Genomic DNA, 19820 nt, shown 5'->3' on the forward strand with positions numbered 1-19820 from the left:
CTATTGGATTGCGCCAGGTCTCCTGACAGAGAGCCGCACAGTGTGGTTGCAACAGACAGCAAGCGCCTTCGATACTTTTACTCACCAGTTCTGTGATTATGCTTATGGAGGAGTCCAACTATATTTAAACGTTGATTTGGGACTGTGAGTATATGGATTCCAGATAAAGTCTGAACTATTACTATGTATTTGGAAGAGCCTTAAAACATCATCAAATATATATTTTGCTACATATATAGCACACTGCAGTATTGCCAGAGTTACTGCTCTAAATCTACTGAACTGTAGCAGATTATAATTCAATATAATTTTTTGGATTTCTTTGGAACTATCTTTCCAAAACCAAGTGGTTCATTCTCATGTTCCTTGAGAGTTTTTATTTTATATTGTTTATTTGTATTATTATGTGCATGTATTATGTTTAAGGAAATGTATTTTAATATGATTGTCGTATGGTAATTAAAAAGGAATATTGTATCTCTATATCATGGTGTGTCTCAATAGCTCCAATACATATATTTATTTTTGTCGCATTTTGTGCTGAGAGGATTGGCCAACTCCTCTCGTAGAGGTGTGCAGCATTTGACACTTAGTTTTTATACACCACTGCTGGCTCCAGGTCGCTATTACTTTGTTGTTGTACTACCTTTTATCCATCCTACAGCCTAGGAGGGACTTGTTATACTCTAAGTGCAACTGCTTGGGAATTTCCTACCACTGCATGTGAATGGTCAAACACAATTGTCTTCATTTAGCTAAAGACTGTTAGTTCTATAACCAAATACATTATTTATTTATTTATCAACAGATATATATATATATATATATATATATATATATAAATATAATAATAATAATAATAATAATAATAATAATAATAATAATAATAATTATTATTATTATTATTATTATTATTATTATTATTATTATTATTATTATTATTATTATTATCATTATCCTTTATATATATATATATATATATATATATATTATATATATATATATATATATATATATATATATATATATTTGTTAAACCTACTGTACAAGTCCAATTACACTGGGAATTACTGTCTACATGCTTGAAGTAATCCATGAAATATGTTCTTATTTTTTATGTTTAATAATAACTTACAAATGGCTCATTGCTTTTAAAATGAATTCTGAGTCACCCTGTAAACTGAGGAGGTTTTATAATTCATACTCATAGGCTATCGTCTTTCAACTGACAACTCTAATAGAACTGTAAGCTAAATGAAATAATGACAGTCTTATTAAAATTGTCTTTTACCACATGCTCAAGTGAGAGCTGGCTTCGCTGAGCATATACTAAAAAGTCCTATAAGCATGTAAGGGTTTGTGCACACAGCCCACTCTGCATGGTGAGCGCACTATACCATGACCTCAGAATAGTGCTGTATTGATCACCATGAGCATTGCTTTATCTATGCTCACTTGACAGCTGGACAGACCAAAAATAGAGGCTGCCCAGTGAATACATCATCAATAGATTTTTCCAGGCAGCTAAACTTGCAGCGCAAGGCAACGCACTTCAGGTAAATGTGTAATTGCCAGTATGTTCTTTAGGGCACACTTACCCACTCTATACACAGTATTTACTGAAGGTTCTTCTTCATCTTCATCTAGAAATTCTAAATATAACAAACATACAGAAATGTTTACAAAAATGCTATTTTGCATTATGTCATTCTAAAATCTCATTCCCAACAACATGATTTCACTGTGGTTATCCTGTCTGAAGGGTCTTGACATTAAAACAATATACAAATTGAATAGAAAATGTTTCCTTCTATGACTCTGGGCCTGATTCAGACCCGGTCGCAAGCACTGAGTGCTCGCAACTGGGTCGATGTTTGCCCACTGGGCATGCGCACAACGGAGCCGGCTCCAGCATGCGCATGAGCGAGACCCAGCTAGCGACTTGTGCTCCAATGCTCTGGGTCTCGCACCAAAGGGGGTGAGCTGTCGATGGTGAGTGACAGCACACCCCCTTTGGTGGGCAGGCCGGGGGGTGGCTTCACGAATGGAGGCGTTCCCAAGCGAATGCCTGCCATTTGTGGGCAGCTCCACTGACATCACAAGTGATGTCAGTGGGAGAGCTTCCAGCTCTATTAGAGCCAGAAGCTCTCTGGGGCTTGTGGCCACGAGTCCCTACCACAAGGGTCTCATCACAAGCCCGATGGTCGCAATGGTCTTGACCATCGCGACCATCATTCTGGCCACTCGCAATAACTGTGGGTGGTCACCCACAGCTATGCAAGCGGCCAGGAGGCCAGCCAAAAAAAACTGAAAAAAAAAAACGCCCAGATTCAGAGCGAGCACTCTTTCAGAGCGTTCGGCTCTGAATCAGGGCCTCTGTTCTAACCTTCATCGTATAATAAGAAATGCTCAAATTTCTTTGAGAACTGATCTCTGCAGAAATTTTAGAAAATTTGAGGTAAACTCTCAAACTTTAGATAAACTTAACAAATATATTGCCCCTCCCTTTTAGAATGTTAGCTCTTTTGAGCAGGGCCCTCTACCCTCTTGTGTTTCTCCCTACTCTATTTTCATTTATCTCTTACTCCCCACTAGGGCAACTAACACTTGGCTGCTTATGTGGATGTAAAGGTCGCTACTATATAGCTATGTTTATTATCCATGTCCGTGTCCTGCATTGTATTGTATTGTACTGTAAGTTGCTGGTTACTTATTTGTTTATGTACTTTGTAAGGCGCTGCAGAACAATTGTGGCTCCATATAAATAAATGATAATAACAATATCTAATTTCCATAGTTTATGGCAACCTTTGGTAAGGATGGAGACTTATGCTGGCTAATATACAGATGGATTTATGTTTATATGAGGAGGTCTCTAGGATTGTGAACAGCTGTGCTGCTATGAATTTATGGTATTCTGGAGGTAAAAACATTTGTGCCTGATTGAAGCGAGATAAGGTTTAGGAGCGTGAGAAACTTGCTGGTAATTTTTGGTTTGGATTGAGGTTTTCATCTGTGGGGGTGTCCCGCTAAGGATTCAGTTTAAGGAAGGTGGGAAAAAGTACTGAAAACTTGTTGCATGCAAGTGGTGTATACCGCTAATTACTGACTTTCATTCATACATTTTAACAAGTAGTATTATCCACCTATGTATTACACCATAATATGATATAAAGAGAGCTAATGATACTAATGAGAATTAAATCATTAACAAGATACTTTGTGGGAGATGTACTAAGACTTAGTGGTACATTTACTAAAGTAAGAGTTTTTAGAAGTGAGTTTTAAAAGAGATGTTGCCCATAGCAACCAACCAGATTCTACCTAACATTTAGCTAGCACGTTCTAGAAGATAATAGCTAGAATCTGATTGGTTGCTATGGGCAACTTCTCTTCTAAAACTCACTTCTATAAACTCTCACTTTAGTAAATTTACCCCTTAGAGTTTGATAAATTGGAGAGTGATAAAGTACCAACCAATCAGCGCCTAACTTTTATTTTAACCAGGGGAAACCAACAAATATATCAGCAAAGGAATAGTTGAATAACAGTGCTTGTATATATTAACCATATGGAAAGTGTACAGTAGTTTACTAATAACTGGAAGAAATGATGCAGCATACACTAATAGCAATCAACCATTATTTCAGCTGCAGAATCATTGAAATAATAGTACATATGAATTAGAGATGTGCGGGTTCGGATTTACTCGGTTCTTATCGCCATTCTACCGCAAGTTCGGATTAGTTCGGATTTATTTTATTGGCTATCCAAAACACGTGATAGCCGATAGCCAATAAAATGCCATTTTGAGATCTGAGTAAATCCGAACCCGCTCATCTCTAATATGAATATATAAATTAGAATACATGGACTATCTACATTAAGCTACTAAGGGCATGAATTTTTCAACAAGTTTTATTAATCACAGTGAGTGATAAAATGCGCTGTGAATAATAATGGTGCTCCAACCAATCAGCTCCCAACTGTCATGTTTGAAAAATTACAGTTGTGAGCTTATTGGCTGGAGCACCAATTTATAATGCACAATGAGTTTTCTCACTCTCTGTGAGTGATAAAACTCATTGGTAAATCAGGCCCTAAGTATGAAAGACACGATGGTAACAATTTAAAAGTGCAACAGGATCACCATTACATAATACTTTTTTTTTGTAGAGCACCAACCAATAGAATAGAACTAGCAAGTTGCCATAACAACAGACAGCTTGCTATATAGGAATTACAAGCCAGACACTGATCACATGACCCTGAGGAAGCTCTGTGATGGAGAGGAACTAGTTGGTCAGAGAAGCACACACAGACTGGGACACAGAAGGAGCATGAGCCAGCAGTTACCGGTAGCCACAACACACCTCTGTATCCCATCTCGCCAATGGCACCAGGCTAAAGAGAGGATGCACAGGCTGCTAGTCACAGAGCACTGTGACTCACCAAGCTGAGCCTAAAACTGAAGTCTTCAGCTAGACCAGATTTTACCTTATTCATGCACACTGTAATAAGCAACGTAAAGAGACATCACTTTGCGACAAGACTATTTAGAAGTGAACGGTGTCCATATATTTTTTTTATATTTTTTAAATTGATGAATAAAAATCTATTTTTGCACCTTCAAGGAACGGCAGTTCATTCAAACTTGATGCAGCAAGAAAGCCACTGAAGATTTGCCAAAGACTACAATTAAGGCTGCACAATATATAAAAAGCACTTTTCCTTACACGGATTTAAGAACCTTCATACAGCAATATCTAATAGATTTACCAACTCTGCACAAATGTTTTAAAGAATCATTGCTTATTTAAATTAACCATTGCATGATTGCCTTAATTGTGTATTGTTTTAGTTGTTTTGCTAATGCACAATATTGGCATGTCATTTAAAGAAATTTTTTTGTTGTAAAATACTCCAGAGTAATATTACTAATTTTGATTAGCACCAGGAGAATGAGGAGAGAGAGTACTTTATGTACAGGAACGTAGCTTAAACCCCTAGGGATTTGAGTGCACAGATAGGAATCAGTATAGTGGTATTGATAGGGTTAAATTTGGTAAGTTTTTGTCAGCCTATTAGGATAGTGTAGGTCATACTGGTGGGAGGAGTTTAGTGATTTAGTTCAGTGTTAGGCAGGGCTCTGCATCTTCTTTTTCTTGGACTTTCAGGCAAGTACAGGATATTTGGGCTGTGATAAAGCCTTTCTTTATACTTTAGCTTCCTACTTTCTTACTTTCTCTATTCTGCCTTTCTGCTCTGCCTTTCCCTCTCTCTATCCTAAGTGTGCTGCCTGCAGTAGTATAGTAATAAAATTCAACCCCCCCCACCTCCTCACCTTAGTGCTTGCCGAGATGTCCAGGCCCCGGCACTCTGCACCTATACCAGCACGTTATGCAGAGTCCCTAGGGACTCTCACGCGCAGGCAGGCCTCCTCTTGTCCGGCCGGGGAGAGGGAGCTGAGGGTGTCTTTCGGCCTCCCCCCCCCCCGCAGACGCTCCCCCTCCATCACCAGTCACCGCAGCTCCAGCTCCAGAGTCTGTGGATGGCTCCGGGGTTCAGGGCCAGCGGGGGCGTGGGCGCACGCTGGCGTCCTCTCCCAGCGATAGCGGCAGCTCTATTCAAGCTGCCCGCAGGCAGGGTAGGCGCCGGCGGGCTCCCGCCTCCTCCCCCGATAGCAGCTGGAGCACCGCTGCTGTACCACATGGTAGGGGAGGCCGCCGGCGGGCTCCAGCCTCCCCACCCAGTAGCGCGGCGGCTAGCGCCAATAATAAGGGGTCCCGGTTGCTCGTGGGTGTGCGCCCACGGGCATATGAACGGCCCCGTCAAGGCAGCAGTTTGGCGGCCAGGTCCTCTAGGGACGCCGGCGCCATTTTATAGGCAGAGGGCGGTGGCCATTTTGGCTTACAGAGGTCAGGGTCAGAATTAGGAGGATCTCCTGATCCTTCAGGATCCAGTCAGGGTGAGGAAGGTGCTGTGTTCCCGCAACGACCATATGCCAGGCGGGGTGATAGGCAGGTTAATATGCGCGTGCATGGTTTAAGGGATTGGGGGTCCTCCCGTCCCTATGCTGCCAGCCGCACAAGTGCCCCTCAGGCCATTAGTACCCCTGCTCCTACGCCCTCCCCAGAGTTAGGTGCACTGACAGGAGTGTTGGTGGCTCTGGTAGGTGCACTTACGCCTCTATTACATAATGCGAACAGGTCCGGCGGAGGGGATCAGACTCCTGCGTTACAGCAATTGACGCCACTTGTTGCGCAGTTGTCTGCGATGTGTAGCCTACCTGCACCTGTGACAACCACCATTTCTCCTTCTCCTCTGTCTCCTCCGTCTCTCTCTTCCTTGCCGGTTGGTACCAGGCCCTCAAGGTCTGGTCCCACCACACGGGGTGGGAATGAAGGGAATGTGAACACGTTGTCGCTGGCCTCCTCCTCTGTTGTTGCAGGTCTCTCCGGAAGAGGTGTGGAGGAATCCGCATCTTATAATTCCCGGAAGTCATTTCGGGTGGCGGATCCGGTCGTTCCTGAACAGTCTGGCGTTTCTGCATTGGGTTCGTTGGCCGAGGGTCACAGATCCAATGACACCCCACAGGATGAAGGGGCATCCACTTCGGGTGAGTCGGATAGTGAGTGGAGTGAGGGGCAAGTTAGCTCAGAATCTAGTGATACATCCACTTCTAGCGGAAGTCGTAGGCATCACCGTCGTAAAGCCAAGCGGCCGCGTCGCTCACGTGCATCTAGACGGTCACGTCGCCGCCATCGGCGTCGTCAGTCCTCCAGTGAAAGTGGGGAGTCGGATATCAGCCCAGGGGACATCGTCCGCTGTGCTAATACGGCAATTCTCCGTGGGCTAAGGCCACGTATGCATGAGAAAATTAATAAGGGCAAGTACGTTGATGTGTTTGCTCTTATGTCCAAATCTTGCAAAGCTTTAGCCGCTGCAAAAAAGAAAGGGGGCATCGGGGAGGATGTCCATCGTTCTTATATAAATTGGCTCAATGGCTTTTATGTTTTTGCGGGCTGTTACCTTAAAACCCATCCGGAAGAGGCCATGAACGTGATACGATACCTTCACCTGATTCAGGGGCTTTTCCGTATGTCACGCGGCCCTGTATGGCGATGGTATGATGAGGAGTTTCACCGCAAACAGTCAGGTGTAAAAATTATGGATTTGGGGTGGAAGGACGTGGAAGTCTGGTTGGAGGTAACACAGCCCGCTCGTCTGACCACTGAGGTATCTTCCTGACAGAAGTCCGGCGGCCAGGGAGCCGCCCAGAGTCGTTTCTCTAAGGTTCCGGCTGCCAAAGGCCGTTGTTTTGCTTTTAACAACGGCAATTGTGCAGCGGGAGCCCGGTGTCGTTTTCGACACCACTGTCTGCGTTGCGGTGCCCCCCATCCAGCCAAGGAATGCCCCAGATTGCCTGCCCCTTCTTCTTCCGCTGGCTCCAGACCTACTGGGTCCGGTGCCGCTCCATAAAGCTCCATCGCCAGTCTGCGTGGAGGCAATCCGTAAGTGGTTGTTTAAGTACCCATTGCGCGAGACGGCGTTCTTTTTGCTTGATGGCTTCACCAAGGGGTTTCAGCTCCCGGTGGTGGGTAATGTGCTGTTAGGAGAACCCAAAAACTTCTGTTCAGCTTACCTATTGCCGGGTATTCTGAAAGACAAAGTGGCCAAGGAGGTGCAGCTGGGGCGCATGGCTGGGCCTTTTGCTGCCGTCCTTTGCACAATTTAGTTCTCTCTCCAGTCAGAGTGGTGCCCAAGAAGGCCCCTGGGAAGTTCAGGTTGATACAACATCTATCCTTTCCAGCTGGGGGGTCGGTGAACGATGCCATACCCGAATCGCTAGCTCGGGTTTGTTATCAGTCATTCGAAGATGCCCTTAGTTTAGTGAAATTAGAGGGTACGGGGGCCTTGTTGGGTAAGGTCGATGTGGAGTCTGCCTTTCGCCTATTGCCTTTGCACCCCGACTCGTTTCGGTTCATGGGCTTTAGGTTGGAGGATGGCTTTTACTTTGACAAGTGTCTCCCCATGGGATGCTCCGTGTCGTGTTCTTATTTTGAAGCCTTTAGTTCTTTCCTGCATTGGTGTGTTTGCGTTGGCACTGGGGAGTCCGGGGTGGCCCACTACCTCGATGACTTCCTATGTGTTGGGCCAGCTGGTTCCCTTCGTTGTGCGGAGCTTATGTTTTCTCTGCAGGCTTTGTTTAGTGACTTTAGGGTCCCAATTGCTTCCGATAAAACAGAGGGGCCTTGCACTCATCTATCGTACCTGGATATCGAGATCGATATGGCTGCCGATTGTTGCCGTTTGCCTGCAGAGAAGATAGCGAAGCTTCGCGATGCCATTACGCTTGCATTGTCACTAGGTAGGATTACCTTGAGGCAAGGGCAATCCTTACTAGGGCTCTTCAATTTTGCATGCAGGGTAATCCCCATGGGGTGGGTTTTCTGTCATAAATTAGAGAGAGCGACCACAGGAACACGCCGACCCCATCATTTCATACGATTGTCTTCTGAAATTAGGAGAGATCTTCGAGTTTGGGATGTGTTTTTGGAAACATACAATGGCATTAGTTTTTGGTTGCATCCCCCAGCTGCCAGTGCACAGCTGCAGCTTTTCACAGATGCTGCCGGTGCTACTGGTTTTGGAGCCTACCTGGAGGGCTCTTTGTCCGCTTCCCAGTGGCCTTCATCTTGGGTTGCTGGGGGGCTGACCAAGAATCTTCTTTTACTCGAGCTGTTTCCCATAGTTGTTGCCCTGTAGTTGTGGGGTGATCGGCTCCGCAACCGGCATGTCATATTTTGGGGCGACAACTTGGGTTAGTTTATGCTATTAACCGGCAGAAGTCTACATCCTTGCCAGTTCTCAGGCTCCTTGCACAGCTTGTTTTGCGCTGTCTGGCATGTAATGTTCACTTCGAAGCAAGGCATGTTCCTGGCGTAGACAATTCCATTGCAGATGCGCTATCCCGCTTTCAATGGGTTAGATTTAGGGAACTTGCACCTTCTGCGGCAGCGATTGGTGATATCTGCCCCCCTCATTGTAGGCAGGTTATTTGTCCGGAATGGAGGGGTTAGCGCGGCACTCGCTCGCCCCCAGCACGTTGAGGTCCTACCAGTCTGCTTGGAACCAGTGGGAGTCCTTTTTCTCCCGCAAGTGTGACGGAGGTAAGCGGATTTACCAAGTCTTTTAATCTTTTATATGGGGTCTATATTCTGCTGGTAAGTCCAGGGCGGTGGTGGCGAGAATCATTTGCGGCGTTTCGTTTTTCTTGCGCTTGCAGGGGCGTCGGGATTTTACCAAGGGATTCTTAGTACAAAGGGCTGTTAAAGGTTGGGCAAGAATGGCCCCGGTTCAGGATGACCCCAGAAGACCAGTTACTTTTTTGTTACTTGTTGAGTTTGTGATTGTATTGTCTGATGTTTGCACGTCCCCTTATGAAACGATACTTTTCCGGCTTGCTTTTGTGATGGCCTTTCACGGGGCTTTTCGCATCAGCGAGTTGGTAGCTGCTTCTCGTCGGGCCCCTCCTGCTTTACTTTATTCACACATTATCATCGCCCGGTCTCTGATGTATAAGCTGCAGCGATCCAAAACAGATCAATTGGGTAGAGGTCGCTGGGTGTATTTGGTGGCATGTTCAGATGCACGCGTTTGCCCGGTTGCGCTGGCCAGACAGTATTTGCGCCTTCGGCCCAACTTGCCAGGTGCGTGGTTGATCCATGGTGATGGTTCCCCCTTGACCATGTATCAATTCCGATCTGTACTTCAGTGGTGTACCCAGTCCCTCGGCTTGCCTCAAGGGGTATACGGTTCCCATTCCTTTCGGATTGGGGCGGCTACAGTTGCAGCCCGTGCTGGATGGTCGGTTTCAGAAATTAAAGCGCTAGGGCGATGGAAATCGAACGCTTATAAACGCTATGTTCGGCACTGATATGTTTGCTTCTGCATTGTATATTGTCTTACTATTGTATTATTATAACTTGGAATTTTTCTGTTACCGCTCGTCACCATTATCGGTGGGGGCCCTGAGGGATTTTGCCCTGTTTTTGCCCTGAACCACGGAAACTGATTGGCTATTTGTTATCCGGGCAGGTTTTTTCAGGTTTTCACCTCGGGCCAAGTTAGTTTTTTTTCCCCCCTTTGCTCCCCCTCCTCCTCCCCCCTGTCTTTTATCTTCTCTACCTTTCTTTCTCTCTTTTGATGCCGACATTTCGTTTGTGCTAAGTTTTGGCTTCCATTTGGTAACCTTGTTACATTGTGTTTTTTCTTACAGTAGCTAATTTGGACCCTCACCCCATATGGGTCGTGGGTCACTCATTTATCCATTGGGCAGCTACATCGCCCTTGGCCCGTGACCCTCAGTCATTTGTAGCAGTAGACAGCATTCGCTGGTTAGGCAGGAGAGGTATGCGCTGGGACGCGCTGCTAGGTTTGCTGTTAGAGATGGCGTCGCGTTTTGGGGCTCCTGGTGTTCTAGTCTTGCATTTGGGGGGCAATGATCTGGGGTCTCAGTCATCCTTAGATTTGAGTTACAAGGTAGTTAAGGATCTTGAGACCATTTGTTCCTGGTGGCCATGGTGTAATCTGGTTTGGTCGGCTATCATTCCCAGGCAGTGTTGGAGGAGCGCGAGGCCTGGGGTGTTAGTCGACAAGGCAAGACGCAAGGTTAATTCCCTAGTGGCAAAAAGAGTGGTAGCTTTATGTGGCCTGGTGATAAATCATCCTTTGATACGCTTTAGAGATTCTCACCTGTTCCGTTCGGATGGAGTTCACCTTACTGAAGATGGGACGTCGCTGTTCTTGGAAAGTATCTTTAGGGGATTAGGTAGTTTAGTTTAGACTGGTGGCGTGCAATCGGCATCAATACACTGTTGACGTTAACCTTCTGGGGTCAGCTGCACTGGCTTACTGGCCGGGCCTTTTAATGAGTGCATTGGTGCCTGATTTGGAGACCTTAAAGATTACTTGCTTAAAGGGCAATTGGCCCTGCAAGTATGGTGGAGGATAGTGGAAATTGCTTAAAGTGACTTTGGACCATTGGCTTATGACGCTCTTTCTTTTCGTCACCAGTAGTTGTTTGTATTTAGAATAAAGGCTGATCTTATTTTTATAGCAATAAAGTTGTCTGTGTCTTTATTTTAGATAAGTTATGTAAGGTTGGTTAAGCTGTACTGGTTTGGATTTGTGTTCACATATACCGATAGGGCGTTTATACATACAACATTTGAGTTATTTTTCAAACACATCGAAAAAGGAGAAGAGGATTCTGCATAGAACATTATTCAATATTTATTATAAACCAACATTATTTCGTTTTTTTTGTACAATACGTAATACAGTATGTCACGGTTGGTGGAGCTCCCAAGGCACAAGACTAATATTTAGATATATACACCAAAAGAGGGAAAGAAGGGCTCTTTCCTGGGACACACTTAAACAGAAAATTGCATTCAATATATACGATTAAAATCAAGGGGTTCCCAGACTACACATAACAGAATGATGTTCCCCCTGTTATATCTTCATGTACCTTTCTTCATAGCAATGAATCATCAAGTATGCTGTTTATGTAGTTTATTTATTATCAGTAATACTTGCATTAGTAAAGGTAGATAAAGACATCATCTCATCATGGCTGTTCTCCTTTCTCTTACTTTCTCCTATATCTCTCCACTTCCTGATCACATGTCCTTCTATGCTGCAAGATCCTTAAATGTACACTACCTCATTTTACTATTACATGACAATGCACATAAACTATCTTTATAGATACTACTCCCCCCATAATATAATTATTTTGAATAAAATATCAAAAGTTTCTTCAGAGGATCTGTATTATAGTATTCATAGTATCTCAGTTTGGTATTCATTATATGATTGTTAATTGCTCTACTTTATGCATATAAGCAGAGATTTGCCAATGCTATGTTATTTACCATAGTGTTTCAGTCCTTCTCATGGGCATAACAGTGTGTTGGCATATGGGCCATTGCAGTGTAGGGGCATATGGGGCATTAAAGGGTAGAAACATATTACTTGAAGAATCACTGTGGTGGCATATTATTAACTGGAGCAATACTGTGGGGTACACTTCTTTGAGGGCATATTTATTACTGTGGCACTACTGAAGGGGCATATTATTAATTATGGGTACATTTATGGGGCATATTTTTACATGTGGCACTAATTTGGGGGTATACAATTAACTGGGACACTACTGTGTGTGCATATTATTAACTAGCACTACAGTGGGACATTTTATTAACTTGAGCACTACAGTACGTGCATATCATTACCTGGGGCATTATTGTAACGAGGATATTTTTAACTGGGGCAATACTGTGGGGCATATAATTAACTGAGAAACTAGGGAACTGCTGTGGATGCATATAATTAACTGAGACACTAGGGCACTGCTGTGCATGCATATTATTAACTGAGACACTAGGGCACTGCTGTGGATGCATATAATTAACTGAGAAACTAGGGCACTGCTGTGGATGCATATAATTAAGTGAGACACTAGGGCACTGCTGCGGGTGCATATTATTAACTGAGACACTAGGGCACTGCTGTGGATGCATATTATTAACTGAGACACTAGGGCACTGCTGCGGGTGCATATTATTAACTGAGACACTAGGGCACTGCTGTGGATGCATATTATTAACTGAGAAACTAGGGCACTGCTGTGGATGCATATTATTAACTGAGACACTAGGGCACTGCTGTAGATGCATATTATTAACTGAGACACTAGGGCACTGCTGCAGATGCATATTATTAACTGAGACACTAGGGCACTGCTGTGGATGCATATTATTAACTGAGACACTAGGGCACTGCTGTGGATGCATATTATTAACTGAGACACTAGGGCACTGCTGTAGATGCATATTATTAACTGAGACACTAGGGCACTGCTGCGGATGCATATTATTAACTGAGACACTAGTGCACTGCTGCGGATGCATAGTATTAACTGAGACAATACTGTGGGAGCATTTAATTAGTTAGTAGAATAATGTAGGTGCATATCATTAACTGTGGCACTAATATAGGGGCATATTATTAACTGAGGTACTATTGTGGGGGCATATATTTTACTGTGGCTCTACTGTGTTGGCATAATAAGAACTGGCACTACAGTGGGACATTTTATTAACTTGCGCACTAATGTAGGTGCATTTCATTAACTGTGGCACTACTGTGGGGAGCCTAGTATTAACTAGGGCAATCCTGTTGGGCATATTATTAAGTGAGACACTAAAGTGGGGGGATTTAATTAACTGGTAGAATAGTGTAAGTTTGTAACATTTACTGTGATACTATTGTGGGGGCATATTATTAACTGATGTACTATTGTGGGGGCATTTTTTTTAACCGTGTGTGCATATTACTTTGGGTAAATTGTTAACTGGTAATACAGTGGGATATTTAATTAACTGGTGTAATACTGTGAGGGCTAATAATTAACTAGGACAATACTTGGGGCAAATTATTATCTGAAGTAGGAGGCACTCCAAACCATTTCAGAAAGAGTGCTAGTAGACCTGGAGCTGACCCTGCAGATGGCCGGTAATTGTGAGGTATTTTGCAGCATACGGATAGTAATTGTGAGGTAACTGTGCATCATATGGATGATAATTGTGAGGTAACTGTGCATCATATGGATAGTAATTGTGAGGTAACTGCATCATATGGATGGTAATTGTGAGGTAACTGTGCATCATTTGGATGGTAATTGTAAGGTAACTGTGCATCATATGGCCGGTAATTGTGTATCAAATGGATGATACTTGTGAGGTAACTGTGCATCATATGGCCAGTAATTGTGAATTATCCATGCAGCATATGGATGGTAATTGTGAGGTACTGTATCTCTGCAGTATATTGATAATAATCATGAGGTATCTGTGTACCATATGGCCATTAGTTGAGAGATTCAGTGATGCCCACAACTAGTAATATTGCATGTTTTTTGTCAGTAAATATAACTATGTCAATTTTTGGTTACCAGAAAGATATGAAATATTTTAAGAAATTTGAGAGGACATTGGTCACATGTGCATGAAAATATTAAGGGTTTTTTCAATATAAAGGTGTTCAAAATGTGCAAGGGATCTACAGATGCTCCCTCAAACTAACATTGTGCACAGGCAGGTGAAGAGGCAGAAACATAGCAAAGCATTCAATGTGCAAAATTATAAATGTCCAATCACTTTACAATCACCACTTTTATTCAATAAACCTCTCAGCTCTTCTCCTAAGATCCTGCCCTGTTCATCCTTCTATATGAATCATGATAGCGAGAAGACAATGGGACTGGCTGTATTACAGGATATACATCCATATTTAATTTGCATTGCATGTTAAGCTTGGCCACACACACTGTGGTATCATGCCCGATGTCGAGCAATTGGCTTGGTGAAAGAGCCCCATTGGGTGAATTATTTATAATTACAATAAAAAAATCTCCAATTCACTGATCTAAGGGCCTGATTCAGACTCGGTCGCAAGTGCTGAGCACTCATAACCAGGTCGATGGTGGCCCAGAGCGCATGCGCACGACGGAGCCAGCTCCGTCATGTGAATGCGCGAGACCTGGATAGCGTTGGGCAAACTGTCATTCCAGGTCTTGTACCAAAGGGGGCGTGCTGTTGATGTTGAGTGACAGCACGACCCCTTTGGTGGGTGGGCAGGTGGGGTGGCTGCCCAAATGGAGGCATTCCCATGTGAACACATACAGTTTGGGGCCAGCCCCACTGACATCACAAGTGATGTCAGTGGAGAGATTCTGGCTCTGTTAGAGCCGAAATCTCTCTGGGACTTGCGGCAATGACACCCTACTACAAGGGTCTCGTTGCAAGCCCAACGGTCGCAATGGTCTTAACCATCACAACCATCTTCCTGGCCGCTTGCTATAGCTATGGGTGGTCACCCACAACTATGTGACCGGCAAGGAGGCCCTTCTAAAAAATAAAAGACCGGCCCTGATTCAGAGCAAGCGCTCTGTCAGAGCATCCGGCACTGTATCAGGGCCTCAGTAACAACAAACCAGCAGGAAAAGCATACTATTTTTCAGTTTAGATTGATTTGCATTGGGTATTTTTGCATTTATATTATAACCATTCAGAATATACTCACTTGCTTTAAATTCTTCATTATTCTTGTCTTTAGTTGGAAGTAGCTCTGAAAGTAGGAAACATAATTTTAATTTAGGTTTAATTTACTGTATGTCAAATACCAAATAAGGTCACTTTACCAGAATGGTCATTAAAGAGCAATTAAAAATGTCCTATGTCCTACCTAAATGGATTTCAGTAAATATTTCCTTCAACCAATCTCAACTAACTACTGTGGTGCCAATAAAGAACATACAATGTTATATATGCTAGAAAAATGGCCACGTACATACAGCCTCATCCAAAAGAAATAAACATTCATTCTAATCATCTCTATTTATCCAACCATGTACTACATCCTCTTCCTTCCAACTTGTCATTTATTTAATCTCTTTATCTTAAACATCTGGCCAGCCTAAGGATACTGATCTTCCATGATATAGAGAAATGTGACATGAGAGTGGGGTCAAGAAGGTCCATTTTACTTATCCGTTTAGACCTTTATCAGCCTGGACCTGATCTTAGTTGTCCATTTAGTGTAATTTTCATCATTATAACAATATTCTTGACAGGATCACTAATGAAATGTGTTTTGTCTTGTCCAGTCATGACAATTTAGTCAACTAATAAAATGACTTAATATCCATTTAAAATTACATGGTAGATCGGCAACCTGACAACGCAATTACAACATTTCTTAACTGGAGATGTGATTTGCCTTGGAAATGACGTATTAGTATAATTACATACATACAATATGTAAAAGTTTCATGTATCTAGTAGATCTGAATTTTATTTCTTCTTGTTTCCCTGTTAGTAAGAAATTTTCTGTACAATAAGAATATATCAAAGGATATATTGTATACAGCATTCAATAGTTTTTTCTTAAGTGGACATACTATAAAGAAACAATAAGTGACACATGATGGGCAGTGAAATTAGTATTTTAAAATAAGAAAATGTGACGTGGGGCTGATGTAGATATTGATGTAAGTGTACACACAGACTCTTGGGCTGATTCAGCAAGGATCGCAGTTGCTTATACGTACACAATCGGCTGATTTTTGCATACTGCACATACGTATGCATCTCAGTGAGCATGCATGAGCCACTCGCTGCGTTTGGGACTGCGATCGCAGAGTGATTGACAGGAAGTTCCATGTTGTGGGTAGTGATGGGGGTGTTGGGCAAACGCAGGCGTGCCAGTGCATTGGGATGTCATTGCTTGGTTGTGCATAAATAGGCCACTGCGATACCAGATGCCTCCTGAGGCCTCATACCGTGCGCTGAAGGTAGAAATTCCTGAGTGAGGTCTGAAACTGCCTTAACTGTGTGTTTGGGTCCGATGTTACTTGATGTTACTGATTGTTTTGCTATGTTGCCCAAATATATGGATGTGAGTAAAGGAAAGTGGGCGTCCTAATGTTAGGCTGTGATCGTAATGCGAATGCAAACACTTACATATCAACGCTGATAATAGCAACCACGTTCCATGCGTATAAGCAAAATAGCGATCCTTGCTAAATCAGGCCCTCTATCCATTTGTAACATTTTGCAATAACACCTGCTTACTTTACCTTGTGCTTAGACGGCCTGATTCAGTAGTGAACGCAAATACGATTATGGACGCACATTGAGTGATTGTTTTATCATCGTACATGCGTATAAGATACACTGTGCATGTGCAGCAGTTACATTGTGATTATGGACGCACAGGGGACTGTCACCATTTATGGGTGGTGATGGGGGCTGGACAGAATAACGTATGTTTGTCTGTTTGCTTGAACGCTGTTTCATGGGAATGTATAAATTAGGCACTGCGATTGCATACACAGCATCAGAGCTCTCTGCATGCCAGGAGACTTGCAGTGTCAGACATGCTATAAATGCTGCATGACTGCCCGATGTGCATCGATGGTACCAATGTTTACACAACAAAGCAACATATGTACCTTTAAGGAGCTGTATTTTATAACTTGAAGGACCTGAAATCCTAGTGCAAAATATGCATGCTGATAATAGCAATTGGCATCTGCTTTTGATTGGCTGAGTGAGTCTTGTTCCATCCCACTGCTAATGTTAATGTTATTAGTGTGGGATCTATATAGTTTTCATTCTAACACCCTGCACCTGGCACAACCTGTGCAGTTCCTATTTCCTGCCTGGGGTGTTGCTCTCTGCTCTGGTGCTTCTAGCACAAACTGGCCTTATATCAGATGTTTGTTTTATCAGTTGAGTGTGCTAGAAGCACCAGAGCAGAGACTGTCACCCCAGGCAGGAAAAAGGCGTAGCGCCCACATAGTGACTGATGGCGTAGCTCCCACATAGCGACTGACGGCGTAGCTCCCACATAGTGACTGACGGCGTAGCTCCCACATAGTGACTGATGGCGTAGCTCCCACATAGTGACTGACGGCGTAGCTCCCACATAGTGACTGATGGCGTAGCTCCCACATAGTGACTGACGGCGTAGCTCCCACATAGTGACTGATGGCGCAGCTCCCACATAGTGACTGACGGTGTAGCGCCCACATAGTGACTGATGGCGTAGCTCCCACATAGTGACTGACGGCGTAGCTCCCACATAGTGACTGACGGTGTAGTTCCCACGTAGTGACTGATGGCGTAGCTCCCACATAGTGACTGACGGTGTAGCTCCCACATAGTGACTGACGGTGTAGCTCAAACATAGTGACTGACGGTGTAGCTCCCACATAGTGACTGACGGTGTAGCTCCCACATAGAGACTGACGGCGTAGCTCCCACATAGTGACTGATGGCGTAGCTCCCACATAGTGACTGATGGCGTAGCTCCCACATAGCGACTGACGGCGTAGCTCCCACATAGTGACTGACGGCGTAGCTTCCACATAATGAATGATGGCGTAGCTCCCACATAGTGACTGATGGCATAGCTCCCACATAGTGACTGATGGCGTAGCTCCCACATAGTGACTGATGGCGTAGCTCCCACATAGTGACTGATGGCGTAGCTCCCACATAGTGACTGATGGCGTAGCTCCCAAATAGTGACAGAGACACAGTGTTATTAGCTTTCTGTCAGATCATTTTAGATGATTGTTCATCTTTTTTTTTTACATTAAACCTTGGGGAAGCTGTATTTTTATACCTCTGTTTTTAGTAGTGTTATGTTTGTCCTCCACATTATTTTTAAATTTTCACTTTATTACTACCTCTGCCAGGAAACAGTTCTGTGGTTCTATCAGTCTTTGTCTATTAATAAATAAATATATATAATATATATTATTATTATTATTATCATTTATTTATATGGCGCCACAAGTGTTCGACAGCACCTTACATAGTACATAAACAAATTGTAGACAAGCGACTTACAGAACAATACAATACAGGACATGGATAATATATATTGCTACATTAGCGACCATGGCCCTCATTCAGAGCCACTCGCTAGCGGCAGTACGCTCGTTCCGAGCGATGTTCGCACATCTGCGCATGCGTACGGTTTTTAGTACGCATGCGCGAACCAGTCAGTGCGGCCGAAAATCGTTGGTACGCAATATAGCGAGTGCCTGCTATTTTGAGTGACAGAATGAGGCATATGTGGGTGGTAACAGGGGAAGGTGCTTGAAAACGGGGAGTGGAGATCCGAACGCAGGCGTGCTTAAAGGTCAAAACGGGCGTTTTTAAGGAGTGCATAATTAATACAGGAGCGTCATTGACCACGTCACTTGGTTTTTTTTAACTCAGAACTGCTCGCAAAATAGCGGTTGAAAACACCAACCACAAGAATAGCGAGCAGTTCATACGCTGTACGATGTACTCGATTAATCTAATAAATAGCGGACATGACGTATGGTGCGTGCGGCCAGGGGGCGTTTTTATCAAAAAAACGAGCGTATGTTTTGCTCGCTCGTTCAGACTTAGAGGTGGGAACAGACTGCAATTTGCGAACGGATCATTTGAATAGCCACCCCTTGTTTTTGAACGAACGACCACAAATAGCGAACGGCTCTGAATGAGGGCCCATATCACCCAGATAAGCAACAGAGAATAATCAGCCAAGTGTTAGGTGCCCTAGTGGTGAGTAAGAAGTAAATGACACTATAGTAAGGAGAAGCACAAGAGGCTAGATGGCCCTGCTCGTGAGAGCTTACATTCTAAAAAGGTGGGGGAAGACAAACTGGGGTGACACAGATGGGGTAGATGGTGAGGAATGAGCAGGGAGTTAGAATGATAGCTGGAAGGCTATGATGAAATAATGGGTCTTGAGAGCCCGTTTGAAGGATTGCAAAGAGGTGGGGAGCATATATATATATATATATATATATATAACAATTTACAGTCTTTTACCTCTGCTCTCCGCCAGCTATGGCAAAGTATCTCTGGGACTTTTGTGCATTAGCGATGCCCGGGTCACCTGTGTGTATCCATCCTGTAAGTGATCTATTGTTGTACTGCCAACTGGGGGCTTCTGCTCAGTAACCCCATCATCCGTCAGTCATGGCAGACGGACCGCAGAGGTGAGCACTGAGTGCAGGAAGCTGAGAGTATCACCAAGAACTAGATTATATAGAGACCAGGCAGCGTCTAAGTATAATTTTCTGTTTCCCACCAAATATTAAATCAGCTGGAACATTGACTTATTTGGATCACCCCTTTCACGTGTACAGGTAACCTAAACCGTGCAAGCAGCAATTTGTC

The 19820-nt window shown here is 43.6% G+C and overlaps 1 pseudogene; it reads right to left on the reverse strand.

Moving 5' to 3' along the window:
* Positions 1-15052: 15052 nt before the first annotated feature.
* Positions 15053-19820, reverse strand: part of LOC148473851 (peptidylaminoacyl-L/D-isomerase-like) — a 29293-nt pseudogene continuing 24525 nt past the window's right edge.

This window comes from Taudactylus pleione, unplaced genomic scaffold (genome assembly GCF_031769625.1).
Source record: "Taudactylus pleione unplaced genomic scaffold, aTauple2 ptg000906l, whole genome shotgun sequence".
Taxonomy (NCBI): domain Eukaryota; kingdom Metazoa; phylum Chordata; class Amphibia; order Anura; family Myobatrachidae; genus Taudactylus; species Taudactylus pleione.